This window comes from Lynx rufus, unplaced genomic scaffold (assembly GCF_022079265.1).
Source record: "Lynx rufus isolate CCGP_SWC_20201006 ecotype Redwood Valley unplaced genomic scaffold, mLynRuf1.p SCAF_11, whole genome shotgun sequence".
NCBI lineage: Eukaryota > Metazoa > Chordata > Mammalia > Carnivora > Felidae > Lynx > Lynx rufus.
Genome location: NW_025814825.1, coordinates 33,724,971 through 33,746,381, shown reverse-complemented (window position 1 = coordinate 33,746,381; position 21,411 = coordinate 33,724,971). Strand labels below are relative to the sequence as shown.

Sequence of the window (21,411 nt, the reverse complement as noted above, 5' to 3'; positions counted from 1 at the left end):
CAGGTCAGAAGAAGAAGCTGTTTTGGGGAGGTCAGGGCAGGGGTGCGGGGAATGAGCAGCTCTCCATGTTGCGGGAGCTCTTCCCAAATTCTCAAGTCAGTTCCTTTCCATAACTTTCTTCCATGAAGGAACCCTCCTTCCTGCACGAGAAGAGCCTTATTGATAGGGAAGACACAAGGAACAGTGACCAAGGGGCTGGGCCTTTGGTTCTGCTTATGCTCCTGAGCACACTGGCACCCATTTTGTTTACCCTCTCTTCTCTCTGTATAGTTTCCTACTTTATTTGGAGTTCGAAAATGTAGAATTAGCAAGTGTTGGCTGTCCTGAACAGTGTAGAAATTGAGTATTTATATAATGTTTGAAGAGACCTCATGAGATTTTGACATAGTGGTTCAGAAAAGATGGTTTGTTGAGAATATATGCCAAATATTTGGGTGCATACCTCTATAATAGGCCTGACCTGATCTGGACACATTGATCTGTGTAAAATATAATATACTCTGGCATGTGATTAGAATTCTCAGGACTTTTCTTGATATCTTCCCCTTTTTTGGGGGGGAGGGGCAGTTATTCTATCATTTAGTATATCGTTCTACTGAAATATAAGTAAGGTGATAGTTACTCGCTGTGGAATGCTATTAGGCCACAGATGTGAAGGGCATAGACATCACCTGATGTGGGGAGATGTGCATGCACACTCTCTCCAAGTAGGGATAACAGAATAATGCAGAGATTCTTTAGGTTTGTTTCCAGAGAAATCTTGTCAGATACAACAGACTTAGATTGATTTTCTTCTGCTTTCATGAGGAGTTTAGGAAATGAATTTAGAAGTTCTGAAGTGATACTTTGATAACATACCATACACTGAGACTCCATAAGTAACCTATATGGTAAATGTACTTTGGAGACTAACCTAATACTGGGTGTGAATGGACACTGCAAGATGGTATAGAGAAGCCTTGAACTTACATTTTGGGCAAGATGGAAAAAATAATAGTGGATGGAAATGGACAGAGGAGTTCAGGGGTTCTTACGGGGCGGAGAATAGATGTCAAGACATGGATATCTAGATTCTTATGCAGACTAGATAAGTACTTATATTATATTGATACTATGGGAAAAGTGGACTGAATTGGTGTGACTAAGATGAGGATTTGAAACGTGGTTGGGGTCAGATGGTGAAGGGCCTTGTTTTCATGAGAAGCTTGGGCAGACAAGTGTCTTCCTGGAAAATTACGTTTATCCAAAGGAGAATGTTCAAAATGATATGGATTATGAAAAACCATTTATTATGAAGAGTAATTAAATGTATTTTTGTTATAGAAAAGGGAAAACCAAAAGATAAAGCAATGACCCTCAAATAAAACTGGGATTAGGCTGGGATCTATTGTTAAGGAAAATAGAGAGACACATATTAGAAGGAACTTTCTACCTTGTAAGAAGGGTCCTACCATAGAGTATAGATCTTCAGTTTTCTAATCTTGTTCTGTGGAACCCCAGCATCCAAGGAGGTACTTTAAAGGCCACTATGGGGGAAGGGTACATGACAGGTTGGGCTCTGGATCCCGGTGCTGCTCCGGGGAACAAAATATTTCATATCTGTTGGAGTTTGTTTTGGGGAGGAGAGAGAGTTCTGCTGGGGAAAAAAGCAAGACTGGAAGAGGCTGAAGTGAGTCTCCTTAGTCTCATTTTAAGGTATTCTAGCTGAACTAGGTCGAACACCTTTGTTTTGGTTACAGAAGTAATTCCTGTTTTGTTTGGGAGATTGACTAAAAGTCTAGGGTTCCTGTAAGATTTTTTTAGGCAGTGAAGTAGAACACTGCAAAAACTCAATTGTTTCGGATGCAGGATACAGTTACATATGTTATTAATGACCATTAGATTTTCTGACCAATCCGTAAAAATGCCTATTAAAAATACTGATTTTAATTCATAAAGTAACAGCTTTAAATGTAATGACTACCAGAAAACAATAGTGCTGTGGTAGTAATAATGAAATAAAACAAAAAAATTGGGGTGAGAAGTTCCCTTTTTTATTAAACTTGGATTATGCTACTAACAGCAAATACTTTTAAAGGATGATGGGGGTGCCTGGGTGGCTCAGTTGGCTAAGCATCTGACTGTGGCCCAGGTCATGATCTCGCGGTTCGTGAGTTTGAGCCCGGCATCGAGCTCTGTGCTGACAGCTCAGAGCCTGGAGCGTGCTGCAGATTCTGTGTCTTCCTGTCTCTCTGCCCCTCACCTGCTCATGTTCTGTGTGTCTCTTTCTCTCTCAAAAATAAATATTTTTTTAAAAATTTTAAAAATAAATAAAGGATGATGAAGTTGTAGTAATTCTAAAGGGAATTGCCGAGTGCTTTCAAGGACTGAAATACTGGCTCTTCAGTCTTGATAGCTAAGATTACTTTACTAGGGCTGCCTAGGCTGGATGGCTTGAACAGCAGAAATTTATTTCCTCACAGTATGGAGGCTGGAAGTCCAAGATCAAGATGTCAGCAGGGTTGGTTTCTTCTGAGGCCTGTCTCCTTGGCTGGCAGACGGCTGGCTGCCTTCTTGCTGTGACCTTACATGGCCTTTTCTGTGTTTCTGGGCATGCCTGGTATCTCTTCGTCTTATAAGAACACCAGTCTTACTGGATTAGGGCCCTATCCTTATGACCTCATTTAACCTTAATTACCTCTTTAAAGATCCTGTCTTCAAATAAGTCACACTAGGGATTAGCACTTCAACCTATGTATTTTGAGGGTACACATTTCAGTTCATAACAACCGATGAATTGATAAATTGTGGTATTTCCATACTATGGAATGTTACTCAGCAATAAAGAGAAACAAAATATGAACACATGTAACAGCATGGATAAAGCTCAAAAACATTATTCTAAGTATAGGAAGTCAAACACATTGATTGTATTAATATGAAGTTGTAGAAAGGGCAAACAAAACAGTACAGAAAGCAGATTAATGTTTGCCAAGGACCATGGTTTGGGGGATTGGGTCAACAGCAAAGGGGCACAAGGAAGTTTTTTAGGAAGATGAACTGTTCTGTAGGATAGAACTCCGTGGTGACACGACAATATATAATTATCAAAACTGGCCAAACTGTACATTTACAGGGAATTAGTTATACTGAATGTAAATAATACCTCAATTTAAACAAAGAATAAATGGTTTAGAACCAATGTGGACTGGATTCAGTTCCAACTTTGCATAGCTGAACAGCCTGGAGCCCGTCATCCTTTCTGGGCCTCCGTTTACCCATCTGAAAACGTATATTATGATAGCTGCTCATGTTACTTTTTAGGATTGCAAATTGAATAGAAAGATTCGTCTGAGAAAAATGGGTAAGAATCAAAATGAGAAGACTAGGAGGAAGAGATTTTAAAACATCCGAATACTTTATGTGAATATAATAGTTGAAAATGTATCCCATCCTTTCAAGCATCGTTTTTACCTGCTAAGTTCATATTGTTAGGTGAATATAATAGTTGAAAATGTATCCCATCCTTTCAAGCATCGTTTTTACATGTAAGTTCATATTGTTTATGGAAAAATTGATCTCTTTTCAATTATAATTTGCCATATCTGAGAATCATTGGGCTAAAACTGTCTTCCCTGTCAATATAAAGACAAAGATTTAGAAGGAGCATTTATGGAACAAACTCTATCACTCCTGCTTTTTGGGAATTAATCTAATTACAGAAGGGGGAGCATTTTTGTACTACCTTTGAGATCTTAACCCATCTTAGGTGGAGTTTTTTGCATGACTAATACTTAGATGGAAGCTGAAAGGGACCATTAGACGTTTGAATAGAATTTAATTTTACATACTGAAATGGTATTCAAAACATAAGTTCATAAGGTGTTTTTAAGAAACTGATTTTATAACAAGGAAAGTAATTAACAATTTGTTCCTGCAGTTGACTTTTAACAGTCTTGGCAAATATTTCCAAGCCAGTTTTTTAAATGTTGTACTAAGGTCTTTATCTTGTTCATTTGTTTTACATCAGTATAGCATCCTAGGGACTGCTTAAGTTCCTGAAATGGTGCATGCTACTTTGATACACAATAGAACAGAGATCCTTCTCTCTCTGGCCCTCTTCCCTTTGTCTCTCTATCTCATTTTTGAGCCTCTGTGGTGGAATCTGTATATGGTGTTACTTTGCTTAGAGAAACTTTAAGTTTGGGTGAATCTATGTAGCTGAAGAATTAGTTTAGGTTTTAAATCAGATCATAACATGCCCTTGAGGAATCACTTGTATGACTGCAGCCATTTAAGACCCAAGTGTAGGTCAAGTCATAAGAGTAACAGGTAATTCATTTTACTTTATTGCCTCATATGCTTAATAAACCATAACATTAACATGATAGTACCATTCACAATGTACTAGTCATTGATCATGTAAACTTATTTTTAGAGTAACTCTGTTATATCTCATTGTAAAGTACATGTACCTTTTTATATTTATTCTAATATATTAAAAATCTTTAATTTTTCAATTTTGAATTATTCAAATTTATGACTTTTTAAAAAGATTTTTTTATTTTTAAGTAATCTCTACACGAAACATAGAGCCTGAACTCACAACCCTGAGATCAAGAGTTGCATGCTCTACTACAACTCTTACAGCCAGGCGCCCCCAGATTTATGACTTAAAGACTATAAAAATGTTAGCATTATGGACTTTCTGCATTAATCTTATAACCTTTTATCCTAGTGAATCAATTTAAAAATAAAATTTTTGTAATGTTTTCATTTTTATTAATAGAACTATAATATACATCCAAACAATGCACAAATCATAAATATATAACTTGATATACTATTACAAATTGAACGCACCCATATAACCAGTACCTGGATCAAGACCAAAACATTACCATCACCCCAGAACCCCCCTCAGTCTGCCTTCTAGTTAATACCCTTAGCCAAGGGTAACAACTACCACAATTTCTAAAAATTAAATGTAATTTTTTGTGAGTTCTAAAAGTAATATATGTGAAACGGTGAAAAGAACTTTATCTGTAATGATGATGATGATTAAATAAGAATTAAAGTTCTTAGAGGCACTGCTTAGGATACATATCATGTCTTATATCTGGTATAAATCCATACTAGCATATAATGTACTATACAAATGGAATTAGTCATATTTACTCCCCCCCCTTTTTTTTCTATGTGGGATCATTTTGTGCAGACTCATGATAAGTTTATGTATTCAGTATTCTTGTTTAAAAATCATATTTGTTCTCAAGAGAAGGCATTACTTTTGTGTTCCCAGATTTCTCTCCTTGGTGTTCATTTCATTACATCTCCCTTAGGGAAGAGTTTGACTCTAATTAGTCTATTTGCAAGTGGCCCTCATATGAGCAAATCTTTAATCACCCAACAGAGGTGGCATACATTCTAAAGGCCATCAAGGCATTTGTTACTCCTTCCCTTGATTACACACACAGCTAACAACATATATTTGTTGAATACCAACTTGGTATAGAGCATTCTACCAGGTGCATTAGAGGATAGTAAAAGATATACAAGATAATGACCTTGGTCTCTAGGCATTTAACAGTATAGTGAGGTGGTTGCAAGTGTGGATTCTGGAGCCAGAGTGCTTAGATTCACCACTCACCACTTCCTGGCTGTAAGATTTTAGGCAAGATACTTAATTTTGTGTCCCATTTTCTTCATCTATAAGAAGAGGCTAATAAGAATTCTTATTTCATAAAGTTATGGGGTATATTAAATGACATTGATACGTGCAAAGCTTTTGAACTGTTCTGAAACATAGCAAGTACTAATTGTTAGCTGCTATAATAATAATCACCATAGGGATGATAGATAAAATTCTGATATTAGGACCAGGGTTGCACATAATTAAATTACACAATGAATGATGAAAACAAATTGAAGCTTCTCACAAAACTGCTTTAAATTGGTTGCCTATCCCTTATGCTGTCTTGCCCCTGTATCAGTCACCAAGCTGACATGAACCAATTTACTGTCTTTTTGATAAGAAATGAAAAAAAAATCCGTAAAAATCATGAACTGTTTAAAGAAGCTTTGATTAAAACTCCCAAGTATGCTTTTGCAAGCCTTACCCATCTCCTCAGCTCAGAATGCTCCTCCTCACCCCCGAGACTGACTGGATCTATTCACTTCATGTTCTCTATTACCTGAAAATTTGGCAGTTGAAGACTCCAGTGAACAGCATTCTCCTTATCCTTTAGGGGTGTTAAGGTCTGATGAGTCATTTGTACCTTGGTATTGTAATCAGATTCTTTTTCATTTGAGCATCTGGCCAAAAATCAGATATAATGAAAGAATGGGAATTTGTTGTTTGGGAGAGAAATGAGTAATTTTGAAATACAGAATGTTTTATTTCCTCTCTAAATAGAGGTTTGTGGTGGGGGTTTTGGGCAGTATGACATCATTGGGGATGGGAGAAGGGACAAAGAAATAGGTGTACAACATCAAAGCATACTTAATCTCTTAAGCATACAAAGTCCTCTTAATCTAATAGTGCTGTCTATTAGTATTAACTCATCCCTATTATTATAAATGAAGTAGGCTTTTGGGGGGCCAAACTAGGAAACTACCACTTACTGCATGGTAGTTATGTAAGGAGATGAATTTTACATGGGGACATATTTATGCAAATATATTTATGCGGGGAGATGAATTCCAGGTTCCCAACAATGAAAAGGATAAAAATTCCTTAATTTTTACTTTTTTTGGAATGCATTCCTTTTGTGAGTGATGTAAACAGTACTGCTGTGTAAATTCAGAAAAAGTTGTGTTTTTTTTAATTGAAGGTTATAGTGATGGGAGAAGTTAGGGAGAAAGTAGGGCTTGAACTGGAAAATTCTTTTTAATATTTATGTAATGGGAAAGTGAAGAGGCCAAATGTGTGTAGGCGAGGGTATGATGTCTGACGAAAAGTGGGAACTAGCGGGCCAACTGGTATTTCAACTTTCTAGCTGAAAAGTCTGAATTCTTTTTCTAGGAGAGAAATCGTTTTCTTCAGTGCTACCTTATACTGCAAATGTAACCGCAAATTATCACTGTTTCTTGTTTTGATTTGTTTTAAGCTAATATTATAACATGTTATTGACACTTTAAAAATGGATTAAATAGAGTTCTCATTTGTTTTATAGAACCTGAGTTTTCAAATTTGAAAAACTTTCTACTTTGAAAGTTATTTTAGATGACAGGATATCCTTGCAATATACATATACATATACATATACATATACATATACATATACATATACATATACATATACATATACGTATACATATGATACCATAATCTAGCTCTAGTAAATGTTGTAATAATGCATTCTGTGGGCCTTGAGTTTTGAAAGGGAAGAAAATCTTCAAAGCATTTTATTTTTCAATACGCCCTGGGATGTACCCAGTACTGAATCCCTTTCTACTTTTTCAGTTCACTTCTTAGGTGAAAAAGATGTGGTTTTCCCCCCGTTTGTGATACTGTGTGGAAAGTAAATGGGGAGATCAAAGAGACTTCACTGAAATTTTCACACAGACACATCACATTCTGTAGAACCAGAGTTAATTGTGCATTAAATTTCTATATAGTTTTTAGGGGACTCTATTTATGGGGTTTATATGTAGGTGTGTGTGTGTGTGTGTGTGTGTGTGTGTGTGTGTGTGTGTATGCGCATGTGTGAAGAAATTCAGAGTGACCACCATACACTACAGTTTTTAATTTAGAATGAATGTTTTCCTTTAAAGTGATGTCTGATGGTAATACAGCACAAATGAAGATTGATTAATCAGAAAAAAATTTAAAAGAACTCTGTCTATATCTGATACAGATAATGGACCACAGCATAAATCCCTATAAGACTATGTAACTTAAGCACCCATTGTATCTTTGTCAGTGGCTGCCATATCCAGGTGAATTTCTCTTTAAGATTATGTTTTAACTTGTGCTTCATAAAGGTTTTTCTTTTTTTTTTTTAAATATATTATCTCTGCAGTCAAGTTGAACAGTATCTCCAGATTAATTCTGAAAATACTTAGAAAAGGTTTATGTGAATATTTTTTTATTTCTAAATTCACCATTTTGATAAAGATACCCATGGTTTTCTTCTGTGTTTACATGCAGCCAGGAGCTATGGGCGGAGACGAGGTAAATTTTTTAATGAGATCTTTTGCTTGCCAAATTGTGAGTAAATATGAGTGTGTGTGTGTTTATACCTGTGTGTGTGCAAAACAATAATTATTGTGTGGTATGATGTTCTAGCTTATTTTAGCAAAATAATTCTCATCACTTTCATTATAGTTGTTTTTTGTTGTTAGTTGGTAGTTTGTTCTTTTAATCCTAATATAGACATAGCAAAGACTATTTATTTCTACCTGGAAATTTTTGTTACGTGATTTATTATGATCTTGAGAGAATAAAGGCCAAGCATAATTTTGTGTGTGTGTGTGTGTGTGTGTGTGTGTGTGTGTGTGTGTGTTTTATCCACTGTGTTCTTTTCATACTATTTAGAAAGCAAAAGTTAGGTTTTAGAGGGCAATTCTTGATCTTAGTAGATTTACTGGTGAATTCTTTAGTGTTGATCCAGAAGCAGATTTACCTTGAAGGTAAAGAAGCTTAAGTTGTAGGGACCCTCACTTTCAAGGGGACTCCCTCTTTACCTTATTTTTGTGTTCTTTTTCTTGAAGCAGATCCCCAACTTGTATAGGCTCTAAGCCCCATAAACTTGCATTGTCTCCTGATTCCACTCAAACAAAATAATACTGCTTTTATTTGTATAATGCCATTACCTTTCTACAGCATTTTTCTATCTGTAATTCATTCAAATAATTTTATTAAGTTGGTAGGGTGAGCCTAATGTAGTGTTTTGAAGGAGTATGTGATTTAGGGTCAAAGACCTAGTTTGTAATCACTGCTTTATTGCTTCTGTCTGGTATCTTCATCTGTAGATTATGAGGTAATAAAGCCAATCTTGTCCAACCTTAAGAGTGTTAGTGAAGTTATAGTGTAAAAAATGGGAGAGGAAAACCTATTTGTGTACACTAAAAGCATTCCACCAGTATAAGCTGCTTTGGGACTCACTTGCAGAATCTGGGAGAGATGAAGTGATTTACTTGCTATGTGGTCTCAAGTTAAAGTCAGAGCCAGATCTGGAACCTTTGTCTTTTGGTTGCTTATTGAGTGCTGTTTACATTTCATCAGGATATCTCTGATGTTGTAATTGAGTTTTAAAGAGAAGTTAATAATATTACATTCATAGTATTTTATTATTGATTCCACAGTAAATATTTGTTGAGTAGATGGATATTGGCAGAACCTAATAAGTATTTGAACTACCATTGAAAACTTCTTTCATGATGGAATCGTATCATCAGTTTTGTTTTTAAATCGCTGTGAAGAAAAACATTTGTGTAGTTGATTATTGTTTAGCTGTAGAAATTACCATTTAATATTTTTAACCTTCTTGCTTATAAATTGAAAGCATAGATAATAGTATTACTAGAAATCATTCTGTACTATACATATAGTTTTTCATGTTGGTAGAAAATTGATCACTCTTGAGAAGGAATAAGGAAAGGACACTTTTTAAAAAAAATTTTTTTTTAACGTTTATTTATTATTGAGAGACAGACAAAGAGCGTGAGCAGGGGAGGTGTAGAGTGAGGGGGAGACACAGAATCTGAAGCAGGCTCCAGGCTTTGAGCTGTCACCACAGAACCCGACACGGGGCTCGAACTCACAAACTGCGAGATCGTGACCTGAGCCGAAGTTGGTCGCTTAACCAACTGAGCCACCCAGGCACCCCAGGAATGGACACTTTTATACAGAAAACAGACACCATCTGGAGGGTAGACAGCAGGGACTAGCGTCTCCACTTCTAACGTACCGATCAGTTACCACATCTTGCCAGAGTTTTTCCTCTAGTGTCTCAGGCCTCATTTCTATTGTTTCTTTCTTTCTGAAACACCACTTTGTCCATGTCATGCTCCTCTTCCATTTAGGACCCCCATCATCTGGCTTCTCCCAGTTTCACCAGCCTCATTGTCTCCATTTTTTCCATCCCACCTTCCCCTGTCAGTCTCCGTACTTTCCCACAGCCTGGCCATCGTAAGTACTATCCACCCTTCCTCTCATTTCCTTATCTAAAGCCTATCCTTAGTTCATGCATTTATGCTGAATTTAAGCCTTCTCTCTCCCAGGAAGCCTTGCCCAGTGCCTTGTAGGCAGCCTTTTCCTCTGCTTCTACTGTCTTACATTCTTCTTGTTTTTTCTGTACATTCTGATTCTTCCACTGGAGAGAAGTTCTTTGAGGACAGTTGTGTCTTATGCCTAGTACTGTGACCTACATGTAATTAGCACTTATTAAATGTTTATGGATGAGGATTGTTTTTGAAATAACACCCTACATCTATGCAGACCAGAGTATAGCATCCTATTTTTAAACAAATTATTTTACTTTTACAAATCATAGTATATTAAATACCAGACATCAAGAATATTAAGATCACTTGTAATTTCTAAGGTCCTGAAAAAATTACTCTTCTATTTTCTTGTTACCTTCCCCATATCTACTTGTAAAGTTTAACTTAATTGTTTTCACAAGCATGGTCGTATTTGCATCAAGTGTTACGCTAAACACTGCCTAGAATGACTTGGTCCCTGCTCACCGTAAGTGTGTAGTTTGCTAGTTGTCAATGAAGAAGATAATAATGATGAGAGAGAGAGTGTGCGTGTGAAAGAGAGAGAGAATATTAAAAGACTGAATGTTGACTTTCTGTAACGAGAAAAGACCAGGTAGAGAATTTTTGTTCCATGCTTTTATCTAGTCTTTTATTTCCAAAGCTGAAAAAGAAGTCATCTTACTTAAATGTAGTGACATAGCCATGTGAGATGGGGCAGGTGTACCACATATTTATTCTCATTTCCTAAAATATACTCATTTGGGCCACTGCTGCATAGTATAAATTTTAAAGTGGCAGATTTCCTCATACTCGTTTATTTGTGTGATCGGGGATTATATTAATTATTGATTTCTTTCCTCTAAAGTTTAGACTTTCCCACAAAAGCATAAAAAGTGAACTTGCTGGAATTTAAATAAAGATTTAAGAAAACTCATTGATGTATGGCACTTTATCTATGATTAAGATTTAGCTATAACTCATTCTATGCATTACATACACATGTTGGTAAATATTTTAGGAGTAGAAAGCAAAGGGAATTATTTGTGACAGTTTTGAGATCTCTCAGTAAGGATTAGGCCAGTGGAATCTTTCACCTCTCCTAATACACCTGGGAAAGTTTTCTGGAATAGGTAGAATTTCAGGAACTATTTGGATAATGGAAGAGGAGTGGGAAGCAAGCGTTTCCAGGTATGTGATTCAACTTAAAAAAAAAAAAAAAAGCTTCAAGGTGAGATTGGCATGGCCAGATCTTTGGAGCCTATGTCTCTGAGTGTATGCATTGGGGGCCAGCTGGAGAGGAAAACTTGCAGTGAAATGGTCTGTGAGGCCCTGATGAATGGTTTTTGAAACAGAGGGTAAGACTCCTAGACACAGATATGTCCGGCTTTAGGAAGAGGGTTTCATGATCAAGTAACGAAAACAGGAGAGAACTTGGACATCAGCTGAAGGCTTAGATAGGAAAAAAGTCCTGGAGGGTAGACCTTGGCAAATCAAGCACTTCCAATAGTGTAGTTGAAACAGAGGTAGGGAGGCAGAATTAGATGTGTAAGAATAGGACTACTTGGCGATGAAAAAGAATGAAATCTTGCCATTTGCAACAGTGTGAATGGAACTGGAGTGTATTGTGTTAAGTGAAATAAGTCAGGCAGAGAAAGACAAATATCCTATGATTTCACTCATGTGAAATATATATATGTGGAATATAAGAAACACAACAGATGAGCATAGGGGAAGGAAAGGAAAAATAAGCTAAAAACACAGAGGGGGGCAAACCATAAGATAATCTTATACAGAGAACAAACAGGGTGGCTGGATGGGAGATGTGTGGGGTGATGGACTAAGTGGGTGATGGGCATTAAGGAAGGCACTTGTTGGAATGAGCACTAGGTGTTATATGTAAGAGATGAATCACTGGGTTCTGCTCCTGAAACCAGTACTACACTGTATGTTAACTAACTTGAATTTAAATAAATAAGTTAAAAAAATTTTTTTTAATGTTTATTTATTTTTGAGAGAGAGACAGAGACAGAGCATGAGCAGGGGAGGGGCAGAGAGAGAGGGAGACACAGAATCTGAAGCAGGCTCCAGGCTCTGAGCTGTCAGCACAGAGCCCATCAAGGGCTTGAACTCACAAACTTTGAGATGATGACCTGATCATGACCTGATCATGACCAGTCGGACGCTTAACAGACTGAGCCGCCCTGGTGCCCCTAAATAAATAAGTTTTTTTTTAAATTAATGATTATATACAAAGTATTTAAATATCCAAGTGTATTTCCCATTATACCCATTTTTGTTTTAAAGATGTGTTTCATTAGACAGATGTTGATTTATCTTCCCATATTCCCCTATAGAATCAAAATGATTCCAAATAATTTTAATATTTTTTTCTGGAGTATTCTGGCATTGTATAAGCTTTGATATATCTCTTCCTATACACTGCAGACCCTGTTAGAAACTAGACCAACAGGTAGTGTCATACAAGATATTTGACTACACATTTCACACCTGTTTAAAATATATGTTACCTTTTTCATATGAGCTTTTAAGGTCTCTGGGAGACTTCTGTCCATAAGTAGACATGTTGGCTCTGCCAGTACTCTTGATGTTTAACAGAATTTCTTGAAAAGCAGCAAGGAAAATATAAAATATTCTTTTAAACAATGTAAATGAGCAAATATAAAGAATCATCAGTTACTTTACTAGTAGAGTTACTATTATAAAATGTACTTCTGTGTATATTTAATCCATAAAAATCTATTGACATGATATGAGGTATTAATCTTAGGTAATAACAGAGGTTCTAAAAATCCAATGAAACAAACTTGGGTTTCCAGTTGAAGTTGGGTCTTTTTGCCAAAAGTTTGTTGAAGGGAGGAGAGATCATCTCTGTCAGTGAGACCATGATACAGACATGGCATCCTGCTAATTCAAACATGGTTATGTGAGTTTTCTTGTCTAAAGGAATGGATGGTCCCTCAGTGAAACACGGACAGCTGAAGAAATTCCTGTTTATGGTTATAATATCTGAAACGTTACTGCTTATAGTAATAGGGAGATTTGAGCACAGGAAATGGTGAGGGGAATAAGATCACTGGTGTTTTGTTTTTGCAAGAAGTTGGTCTGGGAGGGTTTTAAACAATGACACAGGGGTTCTGAGCTGTCCACCCTAATTGCATTTGTGTGCTTGTATGCTTACTTGGGGTTGGATGCAGTGCTAGACTCTAGATGTGTTCTGTCTCCCTACAGAATGTTCATTCTAGTAGGAGAGGGACAATAAATAAGTGAAAGAAACATTTCCATACTCGATACTTGTGAAGAATGCTAGGCAAGAAAAATGGGAACTTCCCTCTAACCTAGGATAGTTTTCTCTGAAAAGATGTTATTTAAACTGAAACCCAAAGGCTGGGAAGACAGGTATCTTTAAAGGAAAATTTCTATTGTGGAAATTTTCAAACATACACAAAAATAGAACAGTTTATTGAACTCTGTACCCATCAGTTAGCTTCAATGATTATCAACATTTTTGCTAATCTTGTTTCATATATCCTTTTTTCTCCTCTTTCTTTAGAATGTTTTAAAGGAAATTCCAGAAATTTTAAGACAGCTATTTTAAGAGGCTTGTGGCAAAGTACTGATAAATACTACAACATTGTTAAACTTTGAAAACATACTAAGTGAAAGAAGGCAATTACAAAAGATCAAATATTGTAAGATTCCACTTTTATGAAATATCCTTTCTATTAATATAGAAAGTATCAATAGTAGACTACAGTAGTCTATAGTAGTAGACTAGTATTGCCTAGGCCTGAGAGAGTTCAAGGAAAATGAGGAGTGGCTGCTAATGGGTTAATTGGATGAATTGTATGGTAGGTGAATTATATCTTAATAAAGCTTTTATTTAAAAAGTTTGTGTGGGGCGGGGGGGGGGGGGGGTGAGGCATGAAAGGGCTTTGTGTATTTGAGGAAGTAGAGACCAGAATGACTGAGCTTGGTAGGAGAGAGAGGAGGGTGTATTAAGATGAAGTTGGAGGAAGGAAGGAAATATGATCTTTCTGGGCTTTAGCTCCTGGTAAGGATTTTGAACTTGGTCCAAGTACAAGAGGAAATCTATGAATGTTTTAAAGCAGGGTCAAATGATCATATTTATGTTTTTAAAAGAGCATTCTGGCTATTATTTAGAGCAAAGTGAGAGAAGTGGGCTGTCTAGTTCAGAGTGAAGGTAGTAGTCTAGGCAAGAGGTGATGGCGTTTTCGGATACAGTGATGGCGGTAGAGTTGGAAAGACGTGAACAAATAGAAGATATATTCCAGAGGATAGAATCAACCTTTTTTAATGGCATTAAATTGAAGAATTGAATGTGGGTAGTAAATAAGAAGGAAGACTCAACACTGATGTGCAGGTTCCAGCTTGAGCAACCAGATGAATGCAATGCCATGTATTGAAATGGGACCAGGAGAGAACAGGATCAAAGTGGATGTCAAGAGTTCATTTAAAAACATGTTAAGTTTGTGATGCCTAAGACATACCCACATGGTAATGCCAAGTAAGATGCACTTTAATATCTGTATGTTAGGGTATTGTGGAAGATGTTTATGTAATGCAAGGAATTCTGCTCCCAGAGGTTTGAAAACCATTCATCTAGTTCAAATCTCTCATTATGTAAATGAGACTCAGATGTGTGAAATGTTTTGTCCAAGATTACAAAGTAAAGCTGGAACCTGACTATCTTGACTTTCAGGCAATTTTTTTTTCCTTAGGGGAGTCGTTCTTCATAATTCTTTAAAAAAAAAAAAAAAACTAACAACTCCTGGACACATGAGTGGCTTAGTCATTTAAGTGTCCAGCTTCAGCTCAGGTCATGATCTCGTGGTTTGTGAGTTTGAGCCCCGCGTCAGGCTCTGTGCTGACAGCTCAGAGCCTGGGGCCTGCTTGGGATTCTGTGTCTCCTTCTCTCTCTGCGCCCCCCCCCCCCCACCTCGTGCATCACTCTCTCTCTCAAAAATAAATAAACATTAAAAAAAAAACAACCATACTCCTCAAGTGACTAATTTCTGAGCTCCTTGCAAAACTAAACAGGCTTACAATGGAAGTACTGGGCCACAAGTAGGGTGAAGCTGCTGGATTGACTACAGAGGCTTTGGTGGGAGCTGAGAGGTGAGGTTTGGGCAGCTTTGGGAACTATCATGGTCAGTGGGCTCTTGTTTTCCCATCGTAAGTTGCAGGAAAGGGAGCCTCCTAAGTAAGCAAGAGTTCTTCTCTCAGATAAGCCTTCATGCTTAACTAGTGCTTTGTGGGTTTCATATTTGGCACTTCTCTTACAAGGCTCTTTTAGCTTTAAGTTGTCTCTGTATTCAGAGATGATTTGTTCCGTTACTGAACAAAAAACTACATTCTGGTTATTAATTGAAAATAGATATCACAAAAGCAGAACCATTGGTGGAAGGAAAGCCAAATGGCCAAAGTGCAGCTGTTGGGAAGTATTCTCCTGCTTCTCTTGAAATATCCAATATGAATATTTTACATGGAAGCATCAGATTCTTTTTTTTTTTTTTAATGTTTATTCATTTTGAGAGAGAGAGACAGAGTGTGAACAGGGGAGGGACAGAGAGAGAGAGGGAGAAACACAGAATCCAAAGCAGGCTCCGGGCTCCGAGCTGTCAGCACAGAGCCCAATGCGGGGCTTGAACTCATGAACCATGAGATCATGACTTGAGCCAAAGTTGGACACTTAACCAACTGAGCCACCCAAGTGCCCCTGGAAGTATCAGATTCTAAAGCAGATTTATATGCTAGGCACATAAAAGTATAATTTTGGGGAAGTAACATGGCTTACTTAAAATGTTTTGGTGGGGCGCCTGGGTGGCTCATTTGGTTAAGCCTCCGACTTTGGCTCAGTCATGATCTCACAGTTTGTGGGTTCAAGCCGCTCATCGTGCTCTGTGCTGACAGATCGAAGCCTGGAGCCTGCTTCGAGTTCTGTGTCTCCCTCCCTCTGTCTGCCCCTCCCCTGCTCACACTTGCCCTCTCTCTCGCTCCCTCCCCCCCTCTCTCTCTCTCAAAAATAAACATCAAAAATAAAAATGAAAGAAATGTTTTGGTCTTGGGCAGTGTTTTTCATTAAAGAAAAATAATGTCAGAGAGATGCTAGTTAGTGAAGTAGGGCTTCTCATAGGACATGATTTGGGTGTAGCCTCTTAAAGTTTCAGTTTCTAATAACACATATCTGGAAACTAAAATTTTATCAGTCTTCCCAGGGATGATTCGTCTTGGGGGGAATGGATTTATGCCAACCAAATGAATGCACAAATACTAATCGCATGAGGAACCCTGGACAAATCAGAATACCAATGTTTTTAACTTAAGGAGATGAACGTAACAGAAATACAATTTTAGTGGCTGATTATTTGTCTACTAGCTTAAGAGTTACAGTGGTGCCTCTTCACGGTAGCAAAGTACTAAATTAATTAATAGAACAGTCCTTCAGGAACTTATAATTAGAGCATAGGGAAATAGATGGTTTTCAGGCTATGGAAACATCAAAGGAACAATTCTGTCCCACAGAGGAGTAATCCTACCAGTATGATAAAATCCTTTTAACTTCTTTTGGTCTACACTTGTGTCTTTTAAATGCTTCCTATGGACTGATGATTTGTTCCATCAGCACCGAGGCAGTAAGGTTGACTAGATACAGATTTTACATTCTCTTGCTGAGGATGTACTTTCTTTAACTTGACTGAATTTGGATGTTTCCCAAGGCTCCATATACTTGACACAATATCACTTTCAAGTGGATGCCTGCTACAGACAGTTAATCTCCATTTCACTCTTAAACTTGAGTGTAGGGATCACTGGGGAAATTTGTTAAAAGTGCAGATTTTCAAATTTGAACCCCATGCATTCAGATTAAGTAGATCTGGGGATTGGGCTCTGAGACCTATATTCTTAGTTCTTATCCACAGAGAAACATCACATACATGTGAATTCTTAGCAGTGTCATTTCCAAGGGCAACTTTATCACTAAAGTCTATTGTACTCTAAATACTACTAATAAGACAGAGGTTCGGTTTTAAAACCTTGGCAAGTTTCGTACGTACCCATAACCAATTTTTAAAATAGTCCAAATTTTTACAATTAACTCTTGATTTTATTTTCTTTGCCAGAATATTTTGGGAAGCTGTGGTTATGTTGGCCATGCACAAAGAAAGGTGTCTTTTTTTCCAGAATGTCTTGAATATCTACTTTGTCTCCTTCTTCACTGCTCTTGTTCAAGATTTCCTCATCTCTCATCTGGACTGTCCCAGATTTCTTCAAACTCTTGTCCTATTCCCTCTTTTCTTTTTTTTTTTTCCCATCCCCTCTTTTCTTAGGTGCAAATTACTGGTGAGGGTGATGGGGGCTATTGTAGGATGTGGGGTAGAGGGAGTGACAGGGTCACAGGCATCTCAGAAAAGTCATTTTTTGACAGGATGGAAGATGATTAGATGGCAATATCAGTCTCCGGGAAGTGATTGAAGTTAAAAAAAAAAAAAAAAGGTAGTATTAGAATGAAATATTAAATTTGGAAAATGGGGAAATTTCCTATTACTTTTGTAATATAGAGTATAGAATATAATACTTGAACATATAGAAGCAATGGAAAGGGTCTTAATTTCCTAGGACATGGTTTCACCTCTTGCTATTGTCACACCTGTGTGTTGTATTCCAGCACACACTTGCAGTAGTGTGTGTTTTGCACATGCTGTCACCCTTTTCTGGATGCTGCCTCACTTTTAATATTTACTGAATCCCTTTTATGTGCCCTCATTAGGACAAGAAGATACAGTAAACGAGATTAAATTGGTCCCTGTCCTCATAGAGCTTACATTTTAATGGGATTGGGGAATGAGATACCAAATAAAAACCCACACGATAGTATAATGGTAATTAGGAAAAGTGTTAGGAGAAGTGCAATGAGTGGATAGAAAAGGGAACTAACCTAATCTAAAAGGTCAGAAAGGTTCTGCCTTGAGGAAGTGACTTCTCACCTGAGATTAAGGATTAAGTGGGAATTAACTAGAAAACTGGGGAGTTGGGAAGAGAGTATTTATGAAACACCTTGTCCTTAGTGCCAGAGGCAAGGAGGAATGACCAGGAAATTCAAAGGAAGTCTTATGTGATTGGACGTTGGTGAACCAGAGGGAGAGAGGCAGCAACTGTGATATAGGAGATGACAGAGGCCTAAAAAATTGACACTGATGTTTTTGTACTTTATCCCACACCAGTGGAAGGTTTTAAGGATAAAGGTGAGTGCGGTTATGTGTTCAGACTAATATTTGAAAATGGTGACTTTGGCTGTTTTGTGGAGAAAGCATTGTGGGGCTCAAGATAGACATCAGTAGACTAAACAGGGTGTGTTATAGACTCATTAAACTATTAGTTCAGGGCAGAGATGATAGTGATCTGGACCCCCAGGGCATTAGGACTGAAGATGGGAGAAGTGAATGGATTGATGAATTATTTCATAGCTTGAATTGATAGGATTTAGTGAGTGAGAGATTAGGGTTGGGGTATGAAAGGGAGATGTCAAGGAGGACTCCTAGATTTCTGGATTGAATTGGATGTGGAAAATAGTCATTTCTGTTGAGATTGCAGGGAATGCTAGAGGACCTAGTTTGGAGGGAAATACCAAAGCTGTTTTGAAAGTTCTTTCTCTATGCATTCTTGTTCTTTACCTTAGAAATTCCAAAGCCCACAAGATTCTGCTCAAGCTTGTCTTCCTATGAAATCACTTTAAAGGTCTCTCCCCATCCCATCTCCTGTAGGGCAGTAAATTGTGCTCTTGGTAAATTCTTCTCTTAGTACTTAATTTTCTGTTTTATAATTATGCATTTGCCTGTCTCTCACCAGACTTCTTTGTCAAGAACTTTCAAATAACTATCTTATTTGGTGATTCTAGAATATGGATAAATATTTCTTTGGGTGTTTTCCACTGAACTATATATATTTGAATGTTTCCTTTATCTTAAGTCCATGTTGATTAAGTTATTTTACTGTGATACTTTTCCCAACTGTTTGTATTCTAATGTGGATTGTGAATGTCTGGGAAGGGCATATGGTGTGCAGTATTTTCCAGTATTATTTATTTGTCTCCCCCCCACCCCCACCCCCATCAGCCTTTATTTTCTGAGCATTTAATGTTACTAGTGTTGAGGGTAAGAGGTAAGGATAGGAGTACTGTGTGGGAAATGCTGATTTGGGTATGTGCCTGTCACAGAGCAAGCATATAACTCTCTGAGTGTAGACTATGTGAAAAGCAAACCTAACAGTTGTGGGAGCACATCCCTGGATGTCTTTGAGAAGGTCATTTTGCCTGTAGTTCCTGCAAATCTATTTCTTTTACCCCCATTGATCAAAACAGACATCAAGCGATGAGAATTCACTGCCTATTGTTTGTTCCTGCCAGGCTAAGAAAGCTAGGTGACTGAGGTGACAAATTTTATTCTGTTTCTTTGTAGCTAATCTGGGAAGAGCTGAACAAAAAATTCTTAGGTCCTTTCATTTATTAACTCCCAACATCGAAATAGAGCCTTTCTTATACCACCTGGGTTGTTCATAAAATAAACAGAGTTATATTAGTAGCTATTTTTTTGTAAGAGAAATAAATGTCCAGTATTTTTGTAAGACTATTTATATTCTGTTTTAGAGAGTTGGCTGTAGTGACGCAGAATCTAGCTTTCAGGGAAATATAGACAGGATAGACTAAATGGGGAAGACACTGTTCTTTTTTTTGAAGAATGTATGAATTTATTTTAGAATTTTGAATTTATTCAAAAGTTCGAGAGCTCAAGAAGTTCATTTTTAGAGTGTAACCTAATGGAAAGTTTCACCAGGAACTCACTGACTCAAACAGGAAATATATTTGTTTTTAAACTTAGATTTTATTTTGTAATATTAGGTGGCATCATTGTGTTACATTTATTAACAGACTAACTGCTGGTATCTTTCTTATAGTCGTGTGAAATGGGTAGATGCCTTTTCTGTATAAACTCTACTTGGCCATAGAGTTGACAATGAAAATAATTTTTTTGAGTGATATAAAATATTGCTTAGGTTAGTAGGGTGGAGATGTCATAACCACATCTACATCTGTACTCCCACATCTTAATTTATGTGTTCTCATTTACGTGTTTCACCTGTTTTTTTTTAAATATATGAAATTTATTGTCAGATTGGTTTCTATACAACACCCAGTGCTCATCCCAACACGTGCCCTCCTCAATACCCATCACCCACCCCCCCATCAGCTCTCAGTTTGTTCTCAGTTTTTTTTCAACTTTTTTTTTATTTTTTTTTTTTTTTTATTTTTGGGACAGAGAGAGACAGAGCATGAACGGGGGAGGGGCAGAGAGAGAGGGAGACACAGAATCGGAAACAGGCTCCAGGCTCCGAGCCCTCAGCCCAGAGCCTGACGCGGGGCTCGAACTCACGGACCGCGAGATCGTGACCTGGCTGAAGTCGGACGCTTAACCGACTGCGCCACCCAGGCGCCCCTTGTTCTCAGTTTTTAAGAGTCTCTTATGCTTTGGCTCTCTCCCGCTCTAACTTCTTTTTTTTTTTTTTTTCCCTCCCCTCCCCCATGAGTTCCTGTTAAGTTTCTCAGGATCCACATAAGAGTGAACACATGTGGTATCTGTCTTTCTCTGTATGGCTATTTCACTTAGCATCACACTCTCCAGTTCCATCCACGTTGCTACAAAAGGCCATATTTCATTTTTTCTCATTGCCACGTAGTATTCCATTGTGTATATAAACCACAATTTCTTTATCCATTCATCAGTTGATGGACATTTAGGCTCTTTCCATAATTTGGCTCTTGTTGAGAGTGCTGCTATAAACATTGGGGTACAAGTGCCCCTATGCATCAGTACTCCTGTATCCCTTGGGTAAATTCCTAGCAGTGCTACTGCTGGGTCATAGGGTAGGTCTATTTTTTAATTTTTTGAGGAACCTTCACACTGTTTTCAGAGCGGTTTCACCTATTGTTAATGCAAATGCTTATTCCCAAATTGGATTAGCTTGAAATGACAGGGAAAATTCGATCATGTTTAGTCCTGCACTCAGAGAAGTTATCAGCCTTTGTTGTCAGTTTAATATTCCCTCTGCTGTCAGGGCCAGTCTGAACCTTTGAACAAATAAAAATATGTGAATAAAGACTACTTTTCCATTTATTTTAAGAAATGT

At 37.4% G+C, this 21,411-nt stretch overlaps 1 protein-coding gene across 2 annotated transcripts in view; it reads left to right on the top strand.

The window, feature by feature from the left end:
• The window catches only part of CPEB3 (cytoplasmic polyadenylation element binding protein 3), a 156,643-nt gene that overhangs the window by 55,839 nt on the left and 79,393 nt on the right, over positions 1-21,411 (top strand). The gene's annotated exons all lie outside the window — the stretch shown is intronic.